This window comes from Phoenix dactylifera, chromosome 10, assembly GCF_009389715.1.
Source record: "Phoenix dactylifera cultivar Barhee BC4 chromosome 10, palm_55x_up_171113_PBpolish2nd_filt_p, whole genome shotgun sequence".
NCBI lineage: Eukaryota > Viridiplantae > Streptophyta > Magnoliopsida > Arecales > Arecaceae > Phoenix > Phoenix dactylifera.
In genome coordinates, this window is record NC_052401.1 from 8,874,681 (window position 1) to 8,895,465 (window position 20,785).

General features: G+C 42.4%; 1 long non-coding RNA gene across 1 annotated transcript; it reads right to left on the bottom strand.

The window, feature by feature from the left end:
• Positions 1–1,444: 1,444 nt before the first annotated feature.
• On the bottom strand, positions 1,445–19,235 carry LOC113463777. Its single transcript, XR_005513705.1, has 3 exons — positions 18,885–19,235; positions 18,699–18,784; positions 1,445–1,647 (listed from the first exon to the last, which is right to left on the bottom strand). It is a non-coding gene; the product is annotated as an uncharacterized LOC113463777 (long non-coding RNA).
• Between the last annotated feature and the right edge of the window lie 1,550 nt (positions 19,236–20,785).

Genomic DNA, 20,785 nt, shown 5'->3' on the forward strand with positions numbered 1-20,785 from the left:
GCTCGCTAGTGAGTTTTAGATTTTATGAGGACTGGGTTGGTTGGGTAATGGGTTATGTCAGGTTTCCTTCCTTTGCCATTTGGGTAAACGACTCGCCTACACACGTTTTCGAGTTTTCGGTTGGGTTGTGGCAGGGGTGCCTACTCTCTCCTTTGCTCTTTATTCTGTGCTTGGATGCGCTATCCAGAGCTCTTCGACGTGCTGCGGGGACCAAGGTTTTGGAGGCATTCAGACCTAGGGCATCAGATATCACACCTCCTATTTGCTAATGACTGTTTGCTTCTGGCGTGGGCTATGAGGCAGACAACAAGGGCCATCGAGAGCATTCTTAGAGATTATTGTGCAGCTTCCGTGCAGCAGATTAATCTGACTAAGTCGGCGATCAGCTTCAGCCCGAAGACCAAGCCGTAGGTGAAAGCATCCATCAAGGAGATATCGGGAGTGGAAGAGCACGAGGGCACTATGAGGTACCTGAGAGTTTCCATCACGGGGTGTCACCTAAGAGGTGGTGACTATGCTGACATCGAGTTGAGCATCAGACGCAGGTTCAAGGGGTGGCAAATAAGAGCACTTTCTAAAATGGGCAGAGTGACCATGATACAGTCGGTTCTCAGTTTGATCCTCGTCTATCTATTATCGAATACCATTGTGTCGATGTCGCTTTTGAGGTCTCTGGAGCAATTGTTGAGAAACTTCATTCGGGGCAGACAGGAGGGCAAAAAAGGCATCCACCTGATGGCATGGGAGGTAGTCTGTCAGCCGGTTAGCAGGGCGTTCTAGGGATCTAGTCTTTGGTAGCGAGGCAAGAGGTGTTGGCAGCGAGACATGCAGCCAGGTACATCCTGGAACCCAACAGTCTATGGAGTGCCCTACTGAGAGCCAAGTACGGAGCTCACATGGTGGTGGCAGATTTTCAGACTGGGTGCTGGTGCTCCTTCATTTGGAGGGAGATCTGTTCATATGCTTTGATAGTGCTTGCCATGATCAGGTGGGCAGTTGGTGATGGTCGGTCCATTGGTGTCTTGGAAGATAGCTGGATACTCGAGCAGCTGTTCTGTCGAGTGCCGACCCTAGTTGATTCAGCAAGGTTGGAGGGCTGCAAAGTCAGCGATCTGATCATCCCGGATGGGAGCAGATGGAATGAGCTACTGATTAGGGAGGTCTTCGAGGAGCAGCTGGCCGAGAGCATTTTGGTCCTACTATTACCTACGAGGGAGACGACAAACAGGTTGGTCTGGGCGGCCACAGGCAGATCCAAGGTGCGGGCCACGAACTTATAGGAGGCGATGGGACGGGATACTGTCAGGAAGATGGATGGTGTCACGCCCCAAATTCGGAACATGACATGGCCGTGCAACCGAGGGGTATAGCCCACAATAACACGAACCCAACATTACATTTAGCTTTTACATCCATCTTAAATATAATAAAAAAAATACAAATCTAATTTTATTATTCATTAAATAAAAATCAATATTGGTTCAGAGCGTCTAAATCCAAACTCAATACCAAATCCATCACCTTCAACATTCATAAAATCATTAGCTACAAATTTATAGTCAATACTAAAATTCTTCCACAAAATCACCAAACTCGCTAGCGCCAACTCTAAGTCTTGACAACCTCCGTCCCTACTGATTTTATTGTCTGGAGAGAGAGAAAAAAAGTATATGAGCAGCATACTTCAGTAAGTAAATCTTTCACTACCTTACCAGATCAAGCATAAATTTTCTCATGTCAATGCATCATTTAAAAAAAATAGTTATTTCAAAATAAGTATTTTATAATACAGTATATAAAACAAGTCTTAGAACTAATCATGCGTGCATAAATTATTCATATTTTATAAACACAGCTTCAAATTCATTTTGCAAATAAATTCGTAAATCATTCTTCTACCATTTAGCCATATCTTAGTTCAAAAAACTTGCTCAAAGATATTCGTACTACGGTCACTGTATACGCATGACAGGGCTGTAATCGATTGTCTGTCACAGTTTGCTAACTTTATACCCACTAGCGGGGCCATTACCAACTATTATACCCACTGGTGAGGGCCACTATCAACTATTATACCCGCTCGCGAAGGCCAATACCAACTATTATACCCACTAGCGAGGGCCATTACCAACTTTATATTGCTGACAAGGGCCATTACCAACTTTATGCCCGCTGGTAAGGGTCATATATAGCTATCTAAGAGTCTTTCAAATATTTATATCTTATTCATAAAAACATATACATAAATAGATGAAAAATACTAAATGGCATGTTTAGATTCATATTTCATAACAAAGCTATTTTCATAAATCATTTATACAACTATTTTTCATAATAAAATATGGTTTTCATAATACATATGCTAATCCATAGTTTTAAGAAAACATAATATTTTTATAAGCAGATTTTATGCATGAAAGACATGATCATAAAGAGTGCAAGATCTATTACAAGTTCAAAAACTAGTCAGGAGTATAAGATTTACTTACTAGTTCAAAAATTAGTAAAGAGTATAAGATTTATTTACCTCTTTCATCTTAAGTCGTCAAACTTTTTTTTTTTGGTATTACGGTAACTCACGTCAACCTAGCGTGAGTTCTACCATCAGAGTCAAAAGAAATAAGAGTACATAAGGGTGGAGGAGCGAAGTCAGTCCCTATCTATAAACCTCTTTCGAGTGGTGAGCAGCAAAAGAGGCGACCCAATCTGCTGTCGAGTTCGCCTCCCGATACACATGGGCCACCTAGAACGATCTGCAGCCAACCACCAAGCTTTGAATATCCCTAAGTAGGGGGTGACCATCGCCCTATCGCCCGGCGTCGCAAATCCACTCAGTCACCATAATCAAGTCCCTCTCCAGGATGATACAGTTTGACTCTAGGATCCTCCTCGCATAGGTGACTCCTTCCCACGCTGCTCTAAGCTCTGCTTCAATAGCAGTCATGTCCTCGGTGCGCCTACGGCCTGCAATAATCAACCTAGAGTCGTGATCTCATATCACAAACACAATCCTTCCTCTGTCTTCTCTTGCCAAGGCGCTATTGTCAAAGTTCACCTTAAGGTGGCTAGGGAGTGGGGGCTTCCAAGAAATAAAAGTAACTCAGGGCACTGTAGCAACGAGATGGGAGCCCCAAATGTCCCTAGCCCACTCCGATGAAGGTGCTCATGTAGCGTCGATAATCTCTATCGCCTAACAGATGGCTTTGTCCACCACAATCCTCAGAGATGCCCTCCTACCCTCAAAGGTGCGGGCATTCCTGTCCAGCTAGATGTGATACGCTATATAAGCACAAGTGATGCCGTCAAACTTCACTAGGCGATTCAATTAACCCTATTAAAAAATTAAAAGTGAGATTAATTTCTATTATAATAAATAGGAAGGAGACGTTTTGTCGGGTGACAATGTTCGGTGGTTCCAGGTGGGTCAGGCCTGAGTAATTCGATCAATATATCATAGGGCATAAACTCGATCAGGGCTACAATTAATCAATATAGTTCATCAATGAGGGTTTTAGAAACATTTAAAAGGGCCAACGTGATTGGTCCAGTTGGCAGCCCGGGCACCAAGGTGGAACCAGGGCCCTTTACAGAGGTCAACTCAAGTTCGTAGATCAGGTCGACATGACCCGACTCCGAATTCTTTGAACATTCTAGAGAGGAAAAGTAAAGAAAGGAGAGAGAAAGTAGAGAGAGGAGAGTAGAAAGAAGAGAGAGAGAAAACAAGAGAGAAAAGAGAGAGGAATAGTTCTCTCTCTTCTTTCGTTTCTTTTCTTCTTCTTCTTTTTTCTTAGCTAAACCAAAGAGAAGGGGTGATTGGTGGCTATGGTCAAGGTGGTCCGGCGAGGTGGTGGCCGGAGGCAGTGTAGGGCCAACTAAGGGAGGTCGACAGCGACGGTCGGAAAAAGGAGAGAAGACCAAAAATGGAGCAGAGCGGAGGCATTCTTGGCTTGGATTTCATGTCCCAGCTTGCATGCCGACGGTTGGAGCTCCGGTGGAGGCTAGGGGCCAACACAAGGAAGAGACTGAGTCTCTCAACAATGAACACCAACGTTGGAGGCTACCAAAAAGGGAAAGAAAAACAGGGGATGTGAATAGGGGTTTCTTTCAATCGTTGATTTCAGTGGATTTTCTCAACCGGTGATGAGCTCCACCAGAAGAAGAGATTAGGAGAAGGATAAGGGAAGAGATCAAGCCTCTTACCTTGACTCCGGTGGCATTCGACGACCTTTTTTTGGCGAAAAAACGAGGAAGAAGACTCGGAGAAGAAGCTTGGAATCGATGGTGTTCTATGGCAATTTTGGTGGAGGAATTCCAAGGAGGAGGAGGGGGATAAATAGGGGAAGTCTTCGAGTTCTAAATGAACTCGGGTTGCCTTGGATATTTCCATTTTCTGCCGGAAGCGGAGGAGGAGTCTTCTTCTTCTTTGTTGCATCGTGCCAAGGCATAGTGGCCCTTGGGCTGGCCACTTTGGGACTGCCCACTGGCCCAATTGTGTGCAGGCCGGTCAATGGACCAGGCCCGCACAAATGGTAGATGGATTTGGAGGATGCATGTTCGCGTTTGTGTAGCCTTGTTGATGTAGCACCAGTACGGGGGAAGAGGAGAAGAAGGAAGAACAAGAGAAGGAGAAGGAAGAAGAGGTTGTAGAGACGCAGGAAGAATAGAGAAGGAGAGGAGAAGAAGAGAAGAAAGAACGTAGGGAAAAGAAATTCTTAATCATTCATTAAACCCTAATCATGAAAATAGTTCCCTATATATAGGGCCCAAATACACAACTTGCATAAACCCCCCTTACACAGAAATAAATCCTAATGAACCCACAAATAACACAAATAAGCCCTAAAATGCAAATAAGCCCAGAAATAAAATAAACCACAAATAAACCCTAGAATGCAAATAAGCCCAAAAATAAAATAATAAAATAAATATGCAAATAAACGAGTCTGGCTCAATCCGGGGGCTCGGGATCATCTGGATGAAGGGCTCTGATGTCCCCATCAACTCCTCCCGGGTGAGAAAAACTCGACCCCGTCGAGTACAGGTCTGGCCGGCTGTCGTACTGCTCCAGAAGATCGGGGTCAATGCGCTGCAACTGTGCTTTGGAAATCCACGTCACATCAGACTTTGGTCGACCTTTCCACCGAACAAGGTAACGTTGGTAACCACCATTCCTGCTTGAAATAACCTGTCGAAAAGTAGACGACCAAAGTCGTGTGCTCGTGGGCGATGATCAAGAATGCGATTGTAGCTGACGGACCCTTCAATTGGTTTTAATTGGCTTCAACTTGAGTCTGATCACAGCAAATCGGTGGGCTTGCTGGGCCTTCAGCTTGAAGAGGCTTACAGGTTTTGTAGGCATGAGGGATTGGACCTCAGAAGAGAGGAATGAGTGGCCTGCTTCCGGTGGTGTAGTGGGCTGGTGAGTGACTGGGCGTGGGCTGAGAGGGCCACGCCCTGTTGGGCCCGAAAGGGGTAGTGAGAAGGGGATCCTGTGATTGTAGTGAGGTGTGGGTTTCTGGTGTTGGACTGAGGACGAAGGAAGCGAGGAGGCAGTGGAGAATGGTGGTGCGGATCGGGACCTGAAGGTTAGAAAGGGTGGGTGTTTGATGGGTGGAGGCGTGGTGGTGTGGCTCGGCGGAAGGAGGAACGGCGGCCGGCGCTGAAGAAGATGAGGCGGAGTGCGGCGGGCGGCGGCGTCTGTTCGTCCGATTCCTGTCTACCTAAAAATATGCTAGACAGATCGTTGTTAGAACCGACGGACAAAAGTTAAATTTAATTCTACTCTTACCTGTTCTACCCAAAGAATAGTGGTTGTAAGAGGTCGATCCACAGGGAGGCGATTGGAGTTGCATAAAAATTAGAACATTCACTCGGGATTTGAAATCAATTTTTGAATGATTAAAGAAAAACATTATTTTGAAGATGTTGATGGATTCCCTGGTCTACCGGAGAATGTTTTCTAATTGAAATTAATTGAAAGACAGGTACTTAAATTCGAGGATCATTTATATATTTAATGAAAAAGAAAATTCTGGCATAAAATGGATGAAAACAATGCTAGGGATATTGAAGACTAGAACATCGATTGCATGAAGGAAAATTAAATATATTGCATCAAAGAAAAATTAAAAGATTGCATAATTTGAAGAACGTAGATTAAAAACAGAAATTACAACTTTAGCATGAATAAAACTAAAAATCCCAAAACACTTGCTCTCAAATAAAAACTCTTAATAAAACAAAAAAAAGAAAACTAAAGAAAAAAAACAAACAGAATATGCTCTGTTTTCAAAAGAGAAAACAGAGCATTTCTCTTCTTCTTCCCCAAACCGAACTCTCCTCCCGAGCCGACTCCTTCTTCTCCCCCTGGCTCTGTTTCTTGGCCTCCACCGAGCACACCCTCCCCTTGGCCTTCCCCTTCTCCTTTTATAGCCGCGGGGTCACTTGGAATTTGGGGAGGAATCACCGGTCATCCGAGATGCTGGGAAGGAGGAGGAGATGGCGGGTGGATTGCTCCGGACGACTTCCCTCTTTGGCCACGGACGCGAGATCGCCGGACGCCTGATGCGGAAGGTGGGGACGGCTGGGATTCGGATCGCAGAAGGGAGGTGCGGACTTCCTTCTTCGGGCGCTGCTGGGATCACGGCTTGCATCACGGGGCTCCGGGAGGTGGATCAAGAGCGACTGGGATTGGATGCGGAAGGTGGAGACGCGCTGAAATGGAAGAAAATTTGGGCATTTTCACCGCGTGAAGAACGCGGTTGCTGGGACGTGCCGGCTATGAGATGTATCTGATACGCGGGCGTTGCTGCTGCTGATGGTGTGGAGGATTGGGACGCATGCGGAAGGCACGGATGGAAGGTTCACTGCGTGATACACTGGGGATCTAATCGCGAGATCCTTGGGAAAGAGCTGCTGGTTGATCCGGTTGGGACGCGGCATGGGCTGGCACGCTGAAGAAGAAGATCACGGAAGAGCTGGGATTTTGATCGCGTAAGGAAGGAGACGCATGCGGAAGGTGGGGACGCGGGCTGGTGACACGTCTGATACGCGGAAGGCTTGCTGGAGCGTGGCTGAAACGGGCGAGAGAGCCGCTGGAAGGAAGAAGAATAGTGAATCATCAAAACAAATTTCCGTAGCACTGTTCATATGAACAGTGTTTTTACGTAACACTGTTCATATGAACAGTTTCATCTCAAATACTGTTCATATGAACAGTGTTTTCACGGAACACTGTTCATATGAACAGTGATTTCAGGAATGAATAGTAATTTCGGGAATAAATAGTAATTTCAGCTATTGTTTATGGGATTGGAGGTTAAAAAGTTCTTTTTTTTTTTGTGATGAAGTGAGAGTGGGAATCTTTATTCCGGAAGAGTGCACGTGCTAATCCGGAAAGGAGGGAATGCGAGGATCACTGGAGGATCGCACGCGGGCTCGGATGTTTGGGAGCAATTGTGCTCGATCAGATCATGGCAGGATTGGGCCCGCATTGTTTGAAGTGTGGGGAACGAGCTGATTAGGCTTACTTGCATAAATAAAACATTAATTAGTTAATTTTATTATTAATAATTAGCTAAAATACTAATTAAAATAGTCTGATGATTGCACTTTTGTGCTCTCATCACACCCCCCAACCAGCTTATTGCTAGTCTCTAGCAATTTAGTGCGTCAATGATAAAATGAGAGTATAAAAGTTTTATTTATTATATATATATGAATATGCATGAACTAAGATAAATACTCACTTTCGTAGAGCATTACGATTGCACTTAGCACGTGCAACAAGCCGTTAAACCCCTAGGTTACCCTAGTGGACGAGTGTTGTCTCGTGAGGGTTTGCAGTGAAGTTACCCACAAACTTCAATCCCAAAATAAAATTTGGTTTATGAAATGAAAGTCTTATTTCAAGTACATAACTGATAAGAATTTCAAAAGCACACAAGGTTTTAATTACTAAGTAGCCCAATTTCTAGGTTAGTATGCAATTTAAGTTGAAGTTATTAAGTTTTCCGTTAGGAAGTTGTAAGACTTATTTATACTTGAGTGCTCAGTGAAGTTTGGACCATACACAAGCTAAGGTTTTGGATCTCCAAAATATCGCTAATATTAGTAGTTTCCAAGAATTGGTCGGACAAGACCTATTTGCTGATTCAAAATCATCTTATCTGCAGGATTTCGAGAGCTGTGGATGTTTACTTTAATACCTCATGGGTTTTATCTGTAATATTCCAGTTTACTCGAATTTTTACAACGACGGCTTTCACACTATTGTCTTTCTTAAGGTCAATATACATTTTTTTTCATCATTTTTTTTTTGTTTTTTTTTTATTTTTTTTTTTCATTAAAGAGAAATGATAGTGTATATATTGTGCACTTTTACTCCTGTGATGATTCCTCCATGTAGCGAGCAATTAGTCGACAATTCTCACACCAGTTGGCATGAGGTGTCGGGCATCAAGACTCCCCTACGGACCTATGCTCGGGTTCCTCATCACAAGCCCGCTGACCTTTGACAATAGGTAGCCCTTTTCGATGTACCTGACTAAATCCTTTTTTTTTCTTTTTTTTCTTTTTTTTTTTGGATCAGAAAAAGATGGTTCATCAGGATTCGAGATTGCTACCATATTCTCAACACAATGTCGAACCTATACCTTAGAAAGTGCAGGCCAGATGTGTTGTGAAATTCAAAGCACTAATTAGCTTACAACTCACTAAAAGGAACTTAATAAAAAGAACTCACTTCGCACTACTTCCAACTAGTCATTGGGCTCTTAGATTTTATATACCTTGTGTGTTGTAAATTTTTTTTTTTTTCAAAAATTTTACCTAAAAACTCTTTTTTTTTTAATTTTTATAAAAACTCTTTTTTTTTAATTTTTATAAAATTTTAAATGCTTAAAAATACCCCCAAACCTAAATCTAACATTGTCCTCAATGTTAAAGAAAATTTAAAGCAGTAAGAGGACAGAGGAGAAGTTACCTGATATGGGTAGGTAAATTGAAAATTGGGGTAAAATTCTCCAAACCTGCATGTTAGTAATTTTTTTTTTTTTTTATAGAAGATATTCATATGTTGGGTTGCCTCCCAAGAGCGCTAAGTTTTATGTCTTCAGCCAGACAAAATGTAAATCCCCATTTTTTTTTTCAACCATTATCTAAGAATGGTTTTGAAAGAGTCCAAGGAAGAACAGTTGGCTGGTGACAATCTATGCTTATAAGAGGAACAGAACTAGGGGGTGCATGCTCGACCACTTCCTTAGAATGGGCAAGGTAAGCTTCTAAAGGGTCCTTATTATAAGTTTGTAAGAAAGTCTCCTGAACCAGACTTTCAATCATGTCAACTTCATTGATTTCTTTGTCGTCTGGTGGTTGTTTACTTATATTAAAGACATTAAGTTCGACTTTCATATTGCCAAAAGATAACTTCAGCATCCCATTCCGACAATTGATCACAGCATTTGCTGTGGCTAAGAAGGGTCTACCTAAAATTATAGGTGTATGATTGTCTGGATGTATTACAGGTTCGGTCTCAAGGATAACGAAGTCCACAGGATAGTAAAACTCGTTTACCTTCACTATTACATCCTCTACAATCCCTTTGGGGTACTTCACCGTCCTATCTGCTAAGGAAAGGGTAATATTTGTGGGCTTTAATTTTTCCAAACCTAACTTTTGGTACACATAGTAGGGAAGTAGGTTCACACTGGCTCCTAAATCTAATAGGGCTCTCTGGATGATCGTCTCTCCTATTTTTATTTCAATGGTGGGGCAACCAGGATCTTTGAATTTCGGGGCAATCTGTTGTTGAATGAGAGATGAGGCTTGTGCAGCCATAACAGCTTGCCTAGGAATGCTGGTTTTTCTTTTAACCGTGGTAAGATCTTTTAAGAATTTTGTATAGGAGGGAATTTGTCTTATGGCATCGAGAAAAGGTATATTTATTTGAACAGTTTTAAAGACTTCCATTATTTCATCAAAGTTAGATTGTTTCTTTGAGTCTTGAAGTCTACTGGGAAAGGGAGCCTTGGGTGTGTATGTCTCTATTGGTTTCTCCTCTATTCCTTGTGTTTTCTGTTCTTGTGCCTTTTTCTGAGTGGGATTCGGTTCATGCTTTTCTTCTTTTTCTTGTATAGAAAGTTGAACCTTATTGTCCACTTGCTTGCCAGACCGTAAAGTAGTAATTGCTTGGACTTCATGGTTCTGGTTTCCATTAGAATCAATCTGAAACTGGCCTCTCAGCCCTTGATTCTGTTGCCTACTAGGGTTAGGTACTGGCTGACTTGGCAGTTCACCTCTCTTCCTATCCCCTAGAGAGTTAGCTATTTGGCTCAGACTAACCTCAAGTTTTGCAATCGCTTGCGCATGAAATTGGTTAGTTTGGGCTTGGGCTGTATTGGTCTGTTGTTGTTGCTTGATAAAATCTTGTTGTTGTTTCATCATATTAGCCATCATGGTTTCTAATTGTGAAGGTTGCTGTGGGATAGGGGCATTATAAGGCGGTACAGATGGAACCAAAGGTTGGTTCATTTGTGGTGGACCTATCCTGGGGAAGTTGTTCTGAAAACCTGGTGGACCACCTTGATGCTGAATAGGTTCATTTTGCTTATATGAGAAATTTGGGTGGAACCTATTATCAGGGTGGTAAACTGGGCTGAACGAGTTGGGAGTGGGCTTCTTAAAGGCACTATATGAATTTAGAGCATTTGCTTGCTCGGCCTTTATGGTGGGTAAACTAGGACAACACTCCACTAGATGCTCAGAACTATTACACAAGATACATAAACTATGTGGCTCGTGATCCACTTTCATGATGGGATTTAACTCTTTGTATGAACTCGAGCTTGTAGAAACAGTAAAAGCATCAAACTTTTTGCTTAAGTTGTTCATTCCAGTCACCAGATTGGACATGACATTTTTGAGTTCTGGGTCTGCCTTCATTTCATAATTACCTGGTTTTCTAGACCCGGACTCATCTCTATTTACTTCCTCACCATAGCTACTCCAATTTTGGGCGTTCTCGGCTAAGTCAACAAGAAATTCATAGGCTTGATCCGGGGTTTGGTTCATGAACCTACCCTTGTGCATGGACTCAATCATGTTTCTATGTGCTGGAGGTAGTCCTTTATAAAAGAAATGGACCAGATCAGCCTTATCAAGGCCATGGTGTGGGCATTTGACCAACAAGTCATGGAATCTTTCCCAAAGCTGGGAAAATTCCTCCTCAGATTTTCCTCTAAAAGTTCTGATTGCATCCTTAATTTTTTCAGTTTTTACCATGGGATAGAACTTAGCCATGAACTTCCTAGATAGTTGTTCCCATGATGTGATGGAATTTGAAGCTAGGGAATACAACCATGCAGCAGCACGATCCTCTAAAGTCATGGGAAATAACCTTAATTTAATACCCTCTTCATCTAAATTTTGATTTCTAAACGTTTGACAGATTGTCAAAAATTTGTTTAGATGAATGTAGGGTTGTTCACTCTCGAACCCATGAAACTTGGGTAACATGTTTATTGTTGCAGCCCGAATCTCGAATTGGGCTGCATTATTAATTGGTAATACTATGCAAGTAGGGGGACTAGCGGATGCGGGTGCAAACAATTCATTTAGGGTTCTAATGTGTTCACCCATTATAGAGATCGACGGTTGGTTTACAGTTCGCAGGTTGTGATGAAAAGTTCTTTCAATCTCAGGATCAAATGGGGTTAACTTATCCCTTAATGACCTTCTACCATGCATACATTTTCCACAACTTAATTAGATTCGACTCCTACAATGAACGAAATCCTAAAAGAAGAGAAGGGCTAGACACAGATGACCACAACCAACACCACACAACAATTTGACCCTATTAGTCTTAGAACTAAGTGAGGTTTAGTAGCTTCTTAAATCTAGTTGCACAGAGATGTATCAGGTTAAAAAGTTTCTGAAATTCTCTCCTAGATTAGACAGCTCCTAATCTCCCTTTCAGATTAAGCTTGAGCTTACCAGTTAAGCAATCCAGTAATCAGTGACCAGGAAAGTCCCGGGGTGTGTGGTGGTGCCAGAAGGGATACACCGATACCACAATACCCGTAACAGTTCTCACTGTTGTAAAACTTTCCTAGACATCACCAATTACTAAATTCTCACTGGAGTGGCTTTCAGCCGCTTCTTTCCAAGAGCCTAATTGAGCTCGAAAACCCTAAGGCCAACGTCTAATTTGATTTTAATTTAATTTGGCTTAGGATAAGTATGCAATGTGGTGATTTTTGGGCTAAGGACAGGTAATGACTTCCTGACCTTATCTTTTTAGTGGGTTTTGCCCTTAAATTATTTTATGCAATGCTTGATGCAACAAATAATCAATAATTTTTTTTTTAAAGTTTATGCAATGTCATTAGGTTGTATTGATTAAATGAGCAAGCAAAATATATATTTTTTTTTAACTTTTTTTTTATTATTTTTTTATTTTTTAATTTTTTTTAATTTTTTTTTTATAGCAATAACTTGAATGTAAACTAAAACTAATCTTTATGCGTCACTCAATCTCCGAATGCCCGTTGAATAAGTTCTGGAGATTACTCCGTGAGGAGTCCCAATAGAGGTATGATCACCTCGGGGGATTGCACCCTATCAATTACTAGCAAAAATAATATTTTTTTTGAATTTAATTAATTTTTTTTTACTTTTTTTTTAAATTTAAATTTCAAATGTCGAATCACAGAATTCAAATTTTGAATTTAAAATTTTGAATTCTTGAAATTTTTTTTTTTAAATTTTTTTTTTAAATTTTTTTTTTTACTTTCTTTTTTAGAAAACTTTAATTACGAATTTCAAATTTCAGAATTTAATAACTACGAAATTACTAACTAAAATAATCAAAATAAGGAAAATTAATAAAAATAAAAACTTACTACCGGAGTGCGTTCACTCCGGGCATCCAAAATCCAATTTGATCTTCGTGATCGTTCTTGCTTCTCGATTTGCCTCCCCGGCAACGGCGCCAAAATTCTGTTCGTCCGATTCCTGTCTACCTAAAAATATGCTAGACAGATCGTTGTTAGAACCGACGGACAAAAGTTAAATTTAATTCTACTCTTACCTGTTCTACCCAAAGAATAGTGGTTGTAAGAGGTCGATCCACAGGGAGGCGATTGGAGTTGCATAAAAATTAGAACATTCACTCGGGATTTGAAATCAATTTTTGAATGATTAAAGAAAAACATTATTTTGAAGATGTTGATGGATTCCCTGGTCTACCGGAGAATGTTTTCTAATTGAAATTAATTGAAAGACAGGTACTTAAATTCGAGGATCATTTATATATTTAATGAAAAAGAAAATTCTGGCATAAAATGGATGAAAACAATGCTAGGGATATTGAAGACTAGAACATCGATTGCATGAAGGAAAATTAAATATATTGCATCAAAGAAAAATTAAAAGATTGCATAATTTGAAGAACGTAGATTAAAAACAGAAATTACAACTTTAGCATGAATAAAACTAAAAATCCCAAAACACTTGCTCTCAAATAAAAACTCTTAATAAAACAAAAAAAAGAAAACTAAAGAAAAAAAACAAACAGAATATGCTCTGTTTTCAAAAGAGAAAACAGAGCATTTCTCTTCTTCTTCCCCAAACCGAACTCTCCTCCCGAGCCGACTCCTTCTTCTCCCCCTGGCTCTGTTTCTTGGCCTCCACCGAGCACACCCTCCCCTTGGCCTTCCCCTTCTCCTTTTATAGCCGCGGGGTCACTTGGAATTTGGGGAGGAATCACCGGTCATCCGAGATGCTGGGAAGGAGGAGGAGATGGCGGGTGGATTGCTCCGGACGACTTCCCTCTTTGGCCACGGACGCGAGATCGCCGGACGCCTGATGCGGAAGGTGGGGACGGCTGGGATTCGGATCGCAGAAGGGAGGTGCGGACTTCCTTCTTCGGGCGCTGCTGGGATCACGGCTTGCATCACGGGGCTCCGGGAGGTGGATCAAGAGCGACTGGGATTGGATGCGGAAGGTGGAGACGCGCTGAAATGGAAGAAAATTTGGGCATTTTCACCGCGTGAAGAACGCGGTTGCTGGGACGTGCCGGCTATGAGATGTATCTGATACGCGGGCGTTGCTGCTGCTGATGGTGTGGAGGATTGGGACGCATGCGGAAGGCACGGATGGAAGGTTCACTGCGTGATACACTGGGGATCTAATCGCGAGATCCTTGGGAAAGAGCTGCTGGTTGATCCGGTTGGGACGCGGCATGGGCTGGCACGCTGAAGAAGAAGATCACGGAAGAGCTGGGATTTTGATCGCGTAAGGAAGGAGACGCATGCGGAAGGTGGGGACGCGGGCTGGTGACACGTCTGATACGCGGAAGGCTTGCTGGAGCGTGGCTGAAACGGGCGAGAGAGCCGCTGGAAGGAAGAAGAATAGTGAATCATCAAAACAAATTTCCGTAGCACTGTTCATATGAACAGTGTTTTTACGTAACACTGTTCATATGAACAGTTTCATCTCAAATACTGTTCATATGAACAGTGTTTTCACGGAACACTGTTCATATGAACAGTGATTTCAGGAATGAATAGTAATTTCGGGAATAAATAGTAATTTCAGCTATTGTTTATGGGATTGGAGGTTAAAAAGTTCTTTTTTTTTTTGTGATGAAGTGAGAGTGGGAATCTTTATTCCGGAAGAGTGCACGTGCTAATCCGGAAAGGAGGGAATGCGAGGATCGCTGGAGGATCGCACGCGGGCTCGGATGTTTGGGAGCAATTGTGCTCGATCAGATCATGGCAGGATTGGGCCCGCATTGTTTGAAGTGTGGGGAACGAGCTGATTAGGCTTACTTGCATAAATAAAACATTAATTAGTTAATTTTATTATTAATAATTAGCTAAAATACTAATTAAAATAGTCTGATGATTGCACTTTTGTGCTCTCATCAGCGTCGACTGAGACGTCCGTGAGGGCGGTCGCGGAGGCGCAGACGGTGCGGCTCGGCGGGGAGCTCAGGGCGGGGGAACCGATGGCGGATGAAGCCGTTGGGAGTCTTGGGCGGCGGCCGACGGGGGGAGAGGAGGAGCTTGGCGGAGGCCCTCGGAGGAGGCGGCGCCTGGAGGGGCGCTCGGAGGTAGCAGCACTCGGCGACAACGGCTCCGGCGGCGACGACGGGCTCGGTGGCGGCTTGATCAGAGGGCGGAGCGGCGATGGCTGTATGGTGCGGCGGCGATCGCGGCGGGGAGGCCACGGGAAGATGAACAGGAAAAAGCCAGGTACCTTTTTTTTTTTTTTTTTTTTGGGCACGTGTGGTCACGTGCGGTCACGTGCGTACCCTTTTTTTTTTTTTTTTAACTCGGATCCGTTAGGATCCGAGTTATCAGGTTTGACCCGACCCGATATCCGTATGACCCGCACGTGCAACTCACGTGCACTATTTTTTTTTTTTTTTTTTGGGTGGCGGATCCGGGCTACCGAGTTGTGGGTTAACGGATGCGAAACTTACCCGTTAAGCAGCTTCAACCTCCCGACGGTTCGGGAGGGCTCTCCGACCCTTGCGGCTGCAGCTGCGGGGCGGGGCTTCTATGGCCGTGGCGGAGGGCGGTGATCTCGGCCGCGATTCCGTGGTCCGCGGCGACGGGCGGCTCCGGCAGGCGGCGGTGTCCGGTGGCGAGCCGAAGGCAAGGTGGTCACGGCTCCGGCAGGCGTCTTCCGGTGGTGAAGGCGGAAACGTGCACGGTGGAGAGGGGTCACAGCAGGTCGGTAGCGCCGGGATGGCACAGAGCGGCGGTGGGGTGTGGTGCAGCCGGCGGCGAACAGTGGAAGTGGTGGCCGCGGACTTGGCGGCCAGTGGGAAGGGCCCGATGAAAGGGTTTTCCCCTTTTGTCTCTGATGAGAACCGAGAGGGAAGAAATGGGCAACAGGGTGGGATTTTTTTTTTTTTTTTTTTTTTTTTTGAAGTGTGTGTGCTCTTCTGGTGAGCACCGAGGGGAAGAGACAGAGATGAAGTCTCCGGTGGGATTTTGGTAGAGTGAATGACTAGGGCAGTGGACCGTGGAAGCTTGAGGAAGAAAATGCTCGATCGTGGCTTTGGCAACGGAGGCAAAGCCGGGGCTCTGATACCAAGTTGATGTAGCACCAGTACGGGGGAAGAGGAGAAGAAGGAAGAACAAGAGAAGGAGAAGGAAGAAGAGGTTGTAGAGACGCAGGAAGAATAGAGAAGGAGAGGAGAAGAAGAGAAGAAAGAACGTAGGGAAAAGAAATTCTTAATCATTCATTAAACCCTAATCATGAAAATAGTTCCCTATATATAGGGCCCAAATACACAACTTGCATAAACCCCTCTTACACAGAAATAAATCCTAATGAACCCACAAATAACACAAATAAGCCCTAAAATGCAAATAAGCCCAGAAATAAAATAAACCACAAATAAACCCTAGAATGTAAATAAGCCCAAAAATAAAATAATAAAATAAATATGCAAATAAACGAGTCTGGCTCAATCCGGGGGCTCAGGATCATCTGGATGAAGGGCTCTGATGTCCCCATCACTTGTTCTGATGGAAAATGGCGTAGGATTGTTTACTGACCAGAAGCATGTTGGCGGGAAAGAGAGTCAAGATCATCCCGAGCTGTGGTAGATGCCCTGATATGGAGGGTCCATCAGTCATGTTCTATTTGAGTGCCTGCGGGCAGTACACATTTGGAGGAGGGTTGTGTTCCTCTTGCCTCAGGCCATTCGATCTGCTGACGATCTACTACACCAGATGAGGGCAGCCATGCGAAGCCCGAGGATGATGGGATGGAGAGTCACATGTGCTTACCTGGCGTATCACATATGAATGGACAGGAACGTCCAGGTCTTTGAAGACTGGCAGGCTCCCATGAGGAGTGTAGTGGAGAGAGCTCTTCTTCAAGCTACTGAGGTCACCAGGGTTACCACGACGACCTAATCTGGGATGGCCAAAGATATCTGGAACCCCATCTCTGCTGTTACAACGTTCAGGTCTCTTAGGAGCCCTCACCACCTGGCCATCTTAAGGTGAACTTCGATGGTAGCATCTCAGGCGATGGAGATAGAGGAGGTGTATGTTCCCCATGCAAATTCCATGCAGTATAGTCAAGCCTCATCCCTTTATATAAGAGGTCTGCAAAAACCTAATCTTAAGTCTTTCTTTTCTTATTATTGCAGGCAACACAGTGGTGCCTTGTTGTCATATCCTCATCTCTTATATGTTGAAAAGCATATTCTGAAAAAGTTTTGACTCCATGACCTGTTAGGAAGGTTTATCCAAGTCTTGCCCGCCAGCATCATATTTACGTATAACAAAACAACAAATTCCTCAAGATAAAATACATGTAAGCTAGTAAGAAGAAAAAATTAACAGCAAGGAGGCAATCATCACAAAGCAAAAGAAAGTGAACATTAATTATACATTAAGCAAAGATGACAGGTGACGATGAATGGGACAACTAAAGCATTGTAGAATGAGAGAATAGAAAAGTTCAATATGAGTGAAATGAGTCAAAAAAAAAAAAAAAAACTTCTAGTAAAGACAAGTCTTTCGGTCATTATTACGACTAGCAAGCAGCTTATAGACATGCATCAAAATATATGATGCAAATAATAACTAGTAGGCCTACTCATACTTCAAATTCTAAGGAGAACGGCAAACAGCCTCAAGAGACCTAGGTGAGCGAGCACTGATTGAGTATCTTTCTTGAATAGTTATTGACACTCAGGCCCACTGTATAAGTATATTTTATTATTAGGAGATATGGTAGATGGGCTCTCCAAGCCTATAACAGTGCTGATAACTAGAGGCCATTCCTTGAGTAGTTAAGAAGGCAGGGGCCCAAATGCAAACTTTAAGGTCTAGATCACCCACCTTTATCAATGTTGATTTCATTTAATTTATAACGACACCCTATTATAAAAATAGTTATTGCAACTATATCATGTTATGATGTAAATACTAAGGGTTTAAGGGGCCCAACTAGAACCCATATCAGATAAGTAATCAGACCTTATTACAAATAAGTAGGCTATGATCGTCTCAACCAAGAAACTAGAACATGATAAATAGTTCTGAGGGCTTGCAAAGCCATCTCGCTATTGTCCTTGAATGATGCATAAAAAAGGAAAGGCAAGCTAGCTGTTGTTAGGTAATATCCTCATTTATTGTCAAACTTGTCCTATAAAGGGTACTTCCTAAAACTATCGATACAATAGTTATACAGAAAATCCAAAATTGCAAATAATTTTTAATTAGGGCCTTTCACAACTCACGAGTAGAATATCAAAGTTGACCATCTGATTTTTCCTACTGTACTAAATAGAGTGTGCATTCCCATCCTCAATTTAATATTGTCAAAATGTCCGAAGAGATTACTTATAGAAAAACTAAGTTTATGCCAGAGTTATTATCACACCAATTATGTACAATAATTTTCACGTAAGTATGTATAGCCACATATAATAGACTCAAAATTAGGTATTGATACAATTTCTAAAGAAACATAAGAAATATAACTAGCCATTGTTATCATTCCATATCACGTAATCAGAAATATAAGAGCACGCCTCTGTTCTTCCATAAATCTTGAAACATGAGAAACTATAACAAAACCCTAAACAATCCGATTATAAAATCAAAAGAAAAGCCAAAAAATCTAGAATTTAAAGATCGAAGCAAGGGAAGAAGATCCCAAACCTGGCCTCGACCTTGAGATTGATGTGGACCGACTGATCTGCCCCTTGTCCTGGCCGGCTCGCAAACAAAGCAACCGAGCAAGATCACTAGCGAAAGAACAAATCCTTCAATCAAAAACCTCAAAACCGCACAAAATCTAAAAGCTTCCAGAGTGATTAATATCTCAAAACCTCAACGGGAACTCACCTCGGCAGCTCTTCCAGCAATTAAACTAAGCGTGATGAACAGCTGTTGTCGGCGGTGGAACGGAACGTCGAGTAGAGACGAGGTTAGGTAAGGGGCCTGAGGTGAACAGAGTGCGAGGAGTGCGTGAAGAGAAGAGGGCCTGAGGTGAGGCCGCTGGTGGAAGAGCGCGGAGGAGAACAGAAGAGCCGGCGGCGGCCTGGAGCCGAGGATTGTGGACCGCCGCCGGTGGCCGCTGTGGACGGATGTGCACTGCCGCTGGTGGCCTGGAGCAGAGGGACGGTATCGACGGGGTCACGGGCGTCAAGAGAGGCTTAGGACTTTGGGTCATGTAGAGACGACAGGGAAGAGGAGAAATACTGCGTGCTTGCAAATGTTCACTTTTTTTTCTTTAGTTTTAAAATCAAAATCACATAAACAAAAATAAACATATATTTAGTATTATTATTAAAATTTAGTTTTTGTTTTTCTAGAACAATGAAATTTCATTTTTTTCAAAAACAAAAAATTTATATTTTTGCCATTAACACCAACACAACTCCTACCACTTCTATTATGGCCTCCACCACTATCACAATTGTTGTCTTCCCTATTGTCCATTTAACCATCATCACCAACTTCACCACATCATTACCATCATTTTCATTATTTTCGGCATATCATCCACATCCTTACCAACATCATTATCATCACCACACCATTACCATCATAGTCATTGTCTCCACTATCTAGCTGGTACTCCTGCTATCACCCTCACCGTCATCTTCTCTATCATACTGTTTTCATTATTGTTGCCAACTTTGCCACATCATTGGTGCCTCCCATTACTACCGCCGTTATCATTGCCACCACTATCACCATCTCCGCCATACTATCACCATCCTCGCTACCAACATTAGGGACATCTTTGTCGGTTCTATTACAGCCATCACATCCACTACTACCGTCATGTTTATATTTTTAAAAATAACCAACCATACCAAATATATATAATTTAAAAATTAAATTATATATACTTAATTTTACAGATTCGAGTCGGGTCGCGTCGGGGCAGATTGTAGAATTGAAAATTCAAAATTACCTAAATTTTAAATATCGGGTCGGGTCGGATCTGAATTCAGTAAACCCATACTTGAGCCGAAAAATAGAATGGGTCCAATTTTAGAACCCGACCCGATCCCACAGATTCTCCAAAACGGGTCAGGTCACGGGTCAACCCAACCCATTTTCAACTTTAATTTGCTACTATCTTCATCGCCACGACTATTATCATCTCTGCTATACTATCACCATCCTTGCTACCAACACTACGACCATCTTTGCGGGTTCTATTACTACCATCACATTCATCACTATCGCCATATTTATATTTTTAAAAATAATTGATTATACCAAATATATATATTTAAAAAATTAGAAAAATAAATTGTATATGATTATTTTTAAAATAAAAAAATGAAAATGATGTTAGTGGTATCTTTGCAAGGCCCATATAAAAAGCCATATTTTTATCGATAAGAAAAAATTTCAGCCATTGCTAAAAGATAATTTTAGCCTCACAAAAAATATGTCGCTAACAATAAAACTAGTATTTCCAAGCACTTTTCAATCTTTTTTTTCACATTTGGAGAGGCTTCTCATATTCATTGTAAGTATTTTTCACATTCGATAAACCTATTATGAGGACCCCAATTTATCCTCACAAAAACTAATATTAGTGAGGATAAATTATTATCCTCCAAAAGAATGGGCCAACTACATGTGAGTTCTTGACTTCCTGAATTGCGTCAATTCCGGTGGAGATAGGCTAGGCCATGTATGCTGGTTTGCAATACATCAATTCGGGTCAAGGCCAGGCCGAGTCAGGTTGCTAGCTCTGTGTTTGCTATCCCGAATATTATCGC